This window comes from Solanum tuberosum, unplaced genomic scaffold (assembly GCF_000226075.1).
Source record: "Solanum tuberosum cultivar DM 1-3 516 R44 unplaced genomic scaffold, SolTub_3.0 scf00002, whole genome shotgun sequence".
In the NCBI taxonomy this organism is placed as follows: Eukaryota; Viridiplantae; Streptophyta; class Magnoliopsida; order Solanales; family Solanaceae; genus Solanum; species Solanum tuberosum.
Genome location: NW_006238928.1, coordinates 1,498,985 through 1,509,921, shown reverse-complemented (window position 1 = coordinate 1,509,921; position 10,937 = coordinate 1,498,985). Strand labels below are relative to the sequence as shown.

General features: G+C 31.0%; 1 long non-coding RNA gene and 1 pseudogene across 1 annotated transcript; both read right to left on the bottom strand.

Annotated features, from left to right (window-relative positions):
• LOC102580218 (L-tryptophan--pyruvate aminotransferase 1-like) overlaps positions 1-8,010 on the bottom strand; it is a 41,051-nt pseudogene extending 33,041 nt beyond the window's left edge.
• On the bottom strand, positions 2,248-5,788 carry LOC107058350 (uncharacterized). Its single transcript, XR_001471974.1, has 3 exons — positions 5,656-5,788; positions 4,560-4,602; positions 2,248-2,551 (listed from the first exon to the last, which is right to left on the bottom strand). It is a non-coding gene; the product is annotated as an uncharacterized lncRNA (long non-coding RNA).
• Positions 8,011-10,937: the final 2,927 nt, after the last annotated feature.

The window sequence follows — 10,937 nt, the reverse complement described above, 5'->3', positions numbered from 1 at the left end:
TTATCCCCACTTTTTATTGGATGGAGGGACTTTTTGATTCTCATCTCTTGTATGTTCAGCCGTGATTTTAGTGTGTCCTTTGTTTTTCCTTCAATATCTAACAATGTTCCAAGCACATTTTTTCACTAATATTCTTTTCAATGTGCATTACGTCTAAATTATGTCTCAATAACACACTCTTCCAATATGGAAGCTCAAAGAATATACTTTTCTTCTTCCAATTGTCAGATCTTCCAGCATCTCGTTTTCTTTTTTTTTGTGTTTGGATCAATTGAACCTTGTGAGAATGTATTTAGTTGTGCAAGCACATCATCTCCACTCAAAGCTTCTGGTGCAATTCTTTCTTCTCTTGTGTTATCAAAACAACTTTTATTTCGACGATAAGAATGATCTTTCTCCAAAAACCTACGATGACCCATATAGAAAAGCTTTCGACCATGTTTTAAGTAAGTGGAACAAGTATGTACATGACAAACCGGACAAGCTAATTTACCTTTAGTGCTCCAACCGGACAACATAGCATAAGCTGGAAAGTCATTAATTGTCCACAACAAAGAAGGATGCAATTTAAAATTTTGTTTCTTAAAAGCATCATAAGTATCGATTCCACTCTCCCATAAGATTTTCAAATCATCAATCAGAGGTTGGAGATACACATCAATATTCATACCAGGGCCTTTTGGGCCGGGAATAAGCAAGGACAACAAAATATTAGATTGCTTCATGTATAGCCATGGAGGAAGATTATATGGAATCAAGACTACTGGCCAAATGCTATAAGAATTACTCATAGAACCAAATGGATTAAAAACATCTGAAGCAAGCCCAAGCCTTACATTATGTGGATCTAAAGCAAATGTCGTATGTTCTTCATCAAAAGTTTTCCAAGCTAATGAGTCAGCTGGATGCCTTAGTACTCCATCATCAACTCGCTTATTTTTATGCCACTTCATATCTTCGGCATCTTGTTTTGTCATAAACAATCTTTGTAACCTTGGTATCAAAGGAAAGTATCTAAGAATCTTTCTAGGAATTCCTTTATTTTTCTTATTCAAATTTCTGGAAGTAGGCTCATCATCATTATCTTTTTCTTTTCTTACAATCCATCGTTTCTCACCGCATTTAGGACATTGCTCAAGATCAACATATTCCTTTCTATATAAGATGAAATTATTAATACATGCATCTATCTTCACATAATTTAGACCCAAATTTTTTATGATCTTTTTAACTTCATAGATAGAATTAGGGAGCACATTTTCCTTTGGAAAAGCATCACTCAATAATTTCAACAAAGAGTCAAATGAAGTATTACTCCAACCATGTAGACATTTCATTTGAAACAGGCGCATTATAAAGGAGAGTTTGGAGAACTTTTCACAATCTGGATATAACTTTTGCTTTGCATCCTTTAATAAGTTATAAAATCTCTTTGCTTCTATGTTAGGCTCTTCATATCTAGGCTCAGTGGTCTCATCAAACTCATGATTATTAGTGGGGATACCACGATACATGTCATTTAACATTTCAAAAGTGGAAGTATCATCGTTGTCAAAATTTATATCTGCACCAGAATTCATTTCATCATCTGAAGATGCCTCCGACTCACCATGAAAAATCCACCTATCATAAGTTGGATTTATTCCCCACTTAAGCAAATCATTCTTTACTTCTTCTCTTGTTTTCCAAAGCACATTACTACACTTAGTACATGGACATTGAATTTTTACACCAATCTCAGGATTGCAAAAGGCATAGTCTAAAAATTGTTCCATACCATTCAAGTACTCTGGTAATGTCCTATTCTTAATATGTATCCAACTTTTATCCATCATATACTTACCTACAATGACATATAATATATTAAATATAAAATTATATGATTAACTATATCTTAAATTGCTATTGTTTATAGTACAAAAAATAAGTAGAGAAAAGCTCCCAAAAAAAATTCTTTAAAATGGACTCCGAATTCAAATATTAGAGCAGATCGAGAAATGGTTATTAGAATACAATGTTAGACAAAAAGTTTCACTTTAAGCTATTTCAATTTTAAATTCATTGTATTCTAACTTAATCAAAATACCAAACTATTTTATGATACAACACTATATAACATTGTTTTAGCTACTCCTCGTATATGAATTCTCTTTAAGTTTCCTTCATATTGATTGTTGATTATCAAGAAAATTATTGTAGTGTATGATAGATTAATATTCTCCTACGTCGACTAATTTCATAGAACCTCTTATCCTATCCACCCTCTCACACGCATATGTAACCAAATCAAATAACTTAGCACAATTCAATGAAATCTCTGAGAGATACATATATGGGTATATCACTATTGCATATTTAAACATTACAATTACACAAAAGAGAAAGAGCGAATGACAAAGAGAGAGAGTCCCATTAATTGGAGAAACAAACAACTAAAAAGAAAAGTTGAAAAGTAAAGCACAAGACAGAGTAAGATATTAAGTAGAAAACTTACCTAATTGAGCAAAAGTTTCAGAAATCTTATAAAGTGCTTAACTCACTTTACTGAGATCTGCAAGAAAAAATAAGCAGCTACTGTTTTTTATGTATCTTTATATGTCTCTGTATTGACATATATGATATACACAACGAGAAAACAAGAAAGAGATAAAACAAATTCAGACACAATGTGCAATTTTACATTTCTGTCAGACACAAGCAAGATAAAAACAACCCAAATTTTTTTGTCAAGTGTCTTACAAGCAGGTTAGCTGGTAAGATCTCTCAACCAAGAATGATTTATTAGTTTGTCAAGAAAGTCATGTAAAAATTGATCAACTTAAACAAGTAACTGGTGGCTTCAATACACAGTATGAATACGCTATTAATCAGCACCAGACTGAATTCAAGCATGCTTTCTATAACAATTTATTTTTGCAAGAATCAGAAAATGATAAAAATGTGAAAAATAATACTGGAGAAAGTCAAAAAGTCAAATTGTGCAAATAGTCCAATTTGAATAAGAGCTACTGTCTTTTTAATAGTCAATTTTTCTTTTTGCATAAGTGCAAATAGTCTCAAAGGTAGATGGATTATTTCTAATAGACTCTCGACTCAAGAAAAATAGTCCAAAGCAAGTCCAGAAATGGAAGTACAAATAACATTTAAATAAGAGCTACTATTGTTTTATGATGTTGGTGTCAAGATCAACTTGCACATACATCGACTATTCCGCTGAATACATGTTACGGCCCACCAATGTAGATACTAGATAACTCTACCCCCAAGGTTTAGTCAAAAGAAGGAGTGTACACGTTTGAATCCGAGATCTCATTGTTCTTGAGTCACTTCATTGACCACTAGGCAACGGAGGGTGTTTCAACATTTGAACTCGAGATCTCATCTCCAGATTCGAAAAGGGACTGTGGGGGGGAGGGAGGGGAGATACTCAGTTGACCTGTTTATGGAACACTGGAGTATCAGTTAGTAGAGCAATGAAGCTAATTGATGAGTGTTTTGGTCACATTTTTATTTCTCCTAATGAGTTTCCTAAAGCAATTGGAAAAAATTGTCAGTAGATTACCACGAGAACAACAACCAGTAGAGATGGTAGACAGATGGGAAGAGCATCCGGCAGACATGGCAGCCAGACGGGAAAAGAAGCCAGAAGGGATGGCAGAGACACGAGGGCAAGGGGAAGCTAAAACGGTAGATATCCCGAAGATAACCCCTACTTCAAGATTATCCTGTCTCACATCCCTCTAAATTACACATCCCTAATGAATTAATAATCAAGCATGGCGCCAATCTGGAGATATTGTGTTGCTTGAGGTCCCAAATGGCGTGGTATGGAAAGTAAAAATGCTAAACTTTAGTGGCATGGCATGGTTAAATGAAGGTTGGAACGAATTCAAGGAGTACTATTCAATTGCTTGTGATCACTTATTAATCTTCAGATACAAAGGAAATTTCCAGTTCTATATGTTTATATTTGACTTAGTGCTTCTGATATATTTAAGGCTAGTTTATCTTTTACTTTCAGAGTTGCACGATATCTTTTAGTATTTAAGTTATGTACCCTGGAAATGTAAATATCTTTTTTATACAATCAATGCATTCTAATATACAACACCAAGTTAGTGACCAAAAAATAACATGAGATCTCTTTGTGCTCATCCCAGTTCATTGACCACTAGATCATATCTTGGGTGACAAAAAAAATGTTACTTCACATTATTTCAAAAATTCATTTAGTCACTTTCCCCTTCTACACTTTTTCAACATCCAATATAATTATCCATTCAAATCTTAGAAGTCAACCCACATCAATTAAGATGGTAAGGAGTGAAAGGGTGCATTATTATCTTAAACAATGAAAGGTGAAGTCCACTCTGCCAAAACAAATTTATAGAGAATAACTGATGCTTTAACACTTAACTAATCAAAACAAATGCGTGAAAAGCAACAACTAAATGATCACATGGACATATAGCTCATAAACATCATAAGAAGAACAATTTGAGGTAACAATTAAGTCAAAATAGATTTCTCATATAGAAGACGAAAATAGAGAAACATACCTTTGAAGACCCTTAACAATATTACTAGCTTTGCCACCGACAACTACATTCACAAGTCACAGTAAGTTAGTCTAGATTGAACTTGAGCAGGAAAATATTGCAGGATATTACATACACAATACACAAGATTAGATACAAATAATATACTATATCTCATTATGAGATGATTACTTATCGTATTAAGCACAAAGATTAAATTTCCTGACTTTGCTTTCATTTTTTAAATAATGCACAATGTTGTCATTGCAACTTTGTTCAATACATATTTTTAACTAGTGTAGACGAGAATATATAATTGAAAAGGAATGAAAAAATACAGTAGCGTAATGCAATATAACTACTTAAAAATATAAGCACAACATTACATGAATCTGTAGGTATTTAATATGCTTGAAATGTGTTATGGACAACTATGTAAAAAGCATATCAAAATTGAGTCCTAGCTAGTGTGCTAAGTTAAATGCCCAAGTTATAAATAAAATACAAGAACTAAAACACCTTACTACGTTATGAAAATCAGCTAATCTCTCAAAAAGTTCTCTCAAGTTTTTGATACCAAAGTAAGGAACCATTCAAGAAGCTTATCGTGTTCCACGTTGTTTCTATGATAAATACAATCTCAACAAGAATAAATATTTTTTTTAAATAGCGAATTTTGAAGAATCAAAATAGCATAGTATACAAGACCCATACGGAAGAACCAAATCGAACCAGAAAAATCACACCAAATCGAAGTCAATTCACTTGATATATATTATCGAAAATTGAAATCGAAGTACCAACCGAAGTTCTTAAAAAATCGAAAGGAAGAATCAAATGCCCACTCAAAAATTTACTATCAATTTGGAGAAGAAATTTCATCCTTCCACACCCAACTAAAATCTGTCTCCAACTCGTCTTCATTAAACCCCTATAATAGAAGAGTTACAACCATTATCGGGGGTAAAGGAGTGACTGTGACTAAGGAGTTATATGATTCCAATGATTTCAATACACAATTAAGAACTCTATTCACAAAAGACCATAAAAAATTCTTTGGATAATTACAAAACGCATCAGATAAAGAAATAGTCCTTGAAAAGTAAATATTGCTTACAATTTCTTCTCTATTCAATTGCAAAAGGACCCAACAGATGAAGAGGAAGATGATGCAACAGAGGGAAAGCTCAATATAGCGCAGAGAAAAATAAAACCTAGAAAGAGGTGGGTTAACTGGAAGAGTGGACTAAAAAATCGGAAAAGAAATAAAAAAGAAATTTGGCGCATTTTTTTGGCGGAAAGTTGAAAAATAAGCAGTTATTCTAATATTTTATGCGACAATTAACTTACGTTGTTGGCAAAACAAAATTTATAGCCAACAATTCTAATTTGTTGTTGCTAACTCTATTTGTATTTAAAATTTATTATATTGCCCACAAATATGGCAACAACTAATTAAACATTTTGTAACAACAATAAAATTGTGGTTAATAATTTTTATAAAATAGCAACAATTAAATAGAATTGTTGCTATTTATTCAAATTTGCTAACAATACTATCGATTGTTGCTAAAATGTTGTTGCAAATTTTTAAAATTTAATAGTTATCATTTTGACTATATAATAATTGCAACAACATCAAAACATTTGCTAACAACAAAGTAGTCGTGGTTAAAAAGTTTAATGATATAGCAACAATTTTTATTAAGTTGTTGCCATTTATCGATTTTTAGCCAACAATTTTACTGTTGTTGCTAAAAAATTGTTGCCAATTATACACTTTCTTGTAGCGCGCGAATTGTTAGTGTTCTTGATTTGTTCCTCAATCAATATAATTGAAAATCAAGGATTTAACATCAATTTATGGCATAAATTAAACATTTGAGGATACTAAATCTATATAAACAAAGCCCTAAATGAGTCCAAATCTCGGATTCATCATGTACCAAGAGGCATAACTTTAGACTGCTAATTTTATTGATCATAGCATATCCTTTACAATTTATAAAAAGAATATGGTATAAACGTGTACCAAATAAAAAGGTGTATCTAAAACTACATTGATTGATTCAGGTTGATCAGACGGAGAAAGAGCATAAAGGGTAGTCTACACAAGTTGGCTTGATCCAGTGCCAACAACAATATAATGATCATCCACAATTGCATTTCCAACTACATTGTGCAGCCCTCTTAATTTGTTCCTCTAGTTTTGACTCCAAGAACCAACACAAGCTCTTACCATTAGCAAAATAACTCAATGAATCATCACCACTGAATGTTATGTCACACTTGTTCCCCATTTTTCTCAAATATGACTCATACATTGTTGGATCACCACTATACACACAAAAAATGAAATCCCAAATTAGTATTCCAACAAAGAATTGAACATTTCAACAAATTGTAAGAAAATGGAACTAATCTTGAGAGAGATTTAAGCAATCTCAAAAACTAGCTAGTTCATTAGGGAAAGATTCTATAAGGACGCAATGGTTTTCACCGTCTGATCTTTTCTAAGGCAACTCTATAAATTTTCCCCCCTTTTATCTCAATGGTTAAATTTTTCTCTAAAAGTAGGTAGATGGATATTTTTTGGGTAAATAAATTTAGTCCACTTGGCTAACTAAAGACATAATTTAAACGATCGCTTCAAAAATGCCACTGGAGAAATATTATCTCATTCTAACACATTACACCCTATTGAGTAAATTGAAATTGATGATTTCATATATAAAAACATTGACTCATGAGAACAAGTCAAGACAATAAGCTTATAACTTATATGAAACATTCTAAGAGAAATGAATTAAAATTGTAAAAGAATACTCACTGAACCAGAACAATAGTGGGGGAAGTGTCCCTAGTGTTATTTTCTGGAATTGCACAAGGGACTAAAGAACACTTGACAAGTCAACCATCAGTTCCGCTTATCTTTTTCTCTTTTTTTCTGATTTAAACTCTTAAATCAGTCACAAATAAACCTATGGGAGAAGAAGAAAGATTTGGGGTCTATATATAGGGAAGGAGACAATCATATATATTTTCATATATAAAAAGGAACTATTTTTGTGATTGTTGGATTTTAAAAGGTGTAAATGAATAATGAAGAGTTATGACTTTTATGAAGAGTTATGACTTTTATGAAGGGTTGTGACTGTTATGAAGAATTGTGTCTTTTACGAAGAGTTGTGACTTTTTATGAAGAGTTGTGACTTTTATGTAAAGTTGTGACTTTTTCGTAAGGTTGTGACTTTTATGAAAGGTTATGAATTTTTACTTTTTCCAATGAGTTGTGAACTTTTCTATAAGGCACAATAAACACTTGTTCACACTACTCTTTGTTGTATATTAATAGAGGGGTGTCCTCTTATTTTTCAACAACGAATTTTTGGACTTCTTCTTCTTCTATTAAATCTAGTACAGTATTATAAGTATACCTTACTGTTGTTGAGTGGTTCACTGACATCATCATTTTAGGTATTGATACACTGGTGAGTAAGATCATTATATTATGGGAGGATATATCTCATTAACCTCATGTACTTTAGGGTAATAATTTCCTGAAGGACACACTATGTGGGCTCGATTTTATTCTGAGAGAAAATATATTTTTTATATTATTTCTAATATGTTTTATATTCTATTTTCTTTGCTAGTTTTAAGTTTCTAGTTTTTAAAGTATTCTTTAAACTTTGTTGTTTCTACCATGTTCTTCAAAGTTATTATTCTTAGTATCTTAGTAATATAGGTTGAACTACAATTTTAAGGAAATTATCATATTGTTGGATTTTTTTTTTGTTCTTTTGATTAAGGGAAATAGATCATGGAAGTAGGAGTTTGTGTTCTTATAATTTGTTTTGGACAAATTTTTGGATTGGGGCACAGCATATCATAAAGTCGTTGTTGTGGTATTTATATGATTCTAGTATGTCCAAGTAAGTACATGATGAAGGAATCTTAGACTTGATGCTACACGGTAGTTTCTTATAGTTTCTGACTATAACATTGATCACATTAAAGATGATTAAATTAAATAATTTGTTATTGGCTTAATTATTTTATTCTCCTTTGTGGTAAAATTGGGTAGAGAAATGCTTTTGTGTGTGTTACATTCAATATTGTAAGAATCTTTCTAATTTTAATCCAAAGAAATTGATCATGGATAAAGACCTAAGTGACGTTTGACAACAAGAAAAGTGACTTGCATGACATCATCATTACTGTCAGATAGATATGATTCAATGGGAGTAAAAAATGAGTTCTATCTTTATTTTCCTTCTTTATTTCTATTTCACCTTTATAAGTTATGAGATTTATTTCAGAAATGTTAGGATATATGTTAATTATGTGATGATCTCAGAATATATTTTTATTATATTTTTGTAGTTTCCACTCCATTTGAAATTTGATTGTGTATGATTTATGGAGAATAAAATCATGTGATTTTCTACTCCTTTGGTTTGAAGAATATAAAAATTTCAACAGATATATTTGAATGTGCATTTGGTTCGAAGAATATAAAACTTCGCCTGGAATATTAAGGCTAAATAATTTAAAAATTATAAAAATTTCATCGCTAAGTAGAACCAATGTTGTACTTTTGGTTTCTTGAGATTATAACCTCTTGACTTTCTACTCCATTTTAATTTGAAATTGATTTGAATTTTAACATTAAAAGTAGATTGGGTGAAGAAAATCAAATAAAACATCTAAAGGTTAAAATTAAGGACACTTTTAAATTATTTTTGAGAAAAAATACACATAATGTTTTTAAAATAATTAAAAGTGAAAAGATAATTAATTAATTAAAAAAAGAGTTTAAAGTGAGAAAGAAATTAAAATAAATATTTTACGAAGAAAGAAATTAAAATAATTAAACATATATAAGTTTTAATATAAATAAATATGTGTACGAACTAATTATAAAGTTACCAATCAAAAAATGACATGTGTTTAAAATCCAATTTGTGCACTCATCACTTGCCTTCAAGAGAGTGTGCAAACTCTCTATGCCATTTCAGCGTTTGTGATGTATTTATGTGTGTCTCTGAGATTTCGATCATAGTCTAGGGGGTACTTGTGCCTTATCACTAAAGAATATAAAAACTTCCTTATTAACTAGAAACAAATTTTATAAAGCCTTTATCGTTAATATTCAGAATACTAAATTGTCTGTCTAATTGTGACAACAAAAATAGTGACATAAAGTTAGAGATTTTGTGCCTGGAATGGGTGCCTCCATGGAATGAACTTTGACATTTTGTAAAGATTGTCAAAGGGAATTGAAGCACTACAATTTTTTTGTAGAATATTATTTCCAAAAGAAGCTCCATGCTGTCAATGGCATTTTGATAGGAAAATATTTTCTCTAGTAAATTAAGTTCCAAAAATGATGAGGAAATGACTTCCTCAATGTAAATACGAAAAAACAAGTTCTACAAGTGGCATTCCATATTGATTGTCTCCTCTCACCCTCCAAGCTCCAACGCACCTCATTTTCACCCTACCCCCATAAAGTACTCTATCCCATCTCTCATAATATTATTTATTTAGATTATGTTTAAATAATTTTAGGAGAATATTTTCACATGTCTACCGCACACAAGATCAAAATCAAAATTAATAGTAAGAAATCTACTTATTTTCTAGGAAACCGTTTTCCTTCATATATTGAACACACCCTTAGAATCTGATCTTTCCTTACTAAATATTTTTGTCAAATCTAATTTGTAACTTTGTGTACATCAATGATCAATAAAGTAAGATTTTACTTAAGAAATTTTCTTATATATTTTCATTCAAAAGAAAAGAAAACTTTTTCAAATATATATCGATAATATCAGAGTTTAAGATCTTAAATGTGACATGACATTTTTATAAAGACAAAAATGAATAGTTTAAAAAGAAGAGAAATTCCAATACATGAGGTTACATTATTTCTTAAATAGACTAAAAAGAAAATGTTACATTCTAATATTTTTGTGATTATCAGGGTGTGATACACACAAGTCTTTTCTTAAAAGGCAATACTGAAGAGGACAATTTTGGAGGACAGAAAGGTCATTGTCCATAACAACTTTTCTAAACATCTTCCATCTGTCACTCATAAGAGACTGACTATATTCAAAGAAATTTCTCAATGTGAAATCCAAACAGCTATTAGAGACAACTTAAAGAATCTTAGCAGATCTAAATTGATCTTCTTTTGATACACCAATAGTACTAATGTCCATGAACTTTGTCATCTTCCTTGCCACCTCTTTGTCCTTAACAAGTGCCCAACTACATGCAAATCAAATTATTATAACTGATAAATTGATATATGTTCTGATTTTGTGATTGTGATCTCACTTGTAATTAATATTTGAAAAACTTACCTAATTCTGGAACCAACATGGC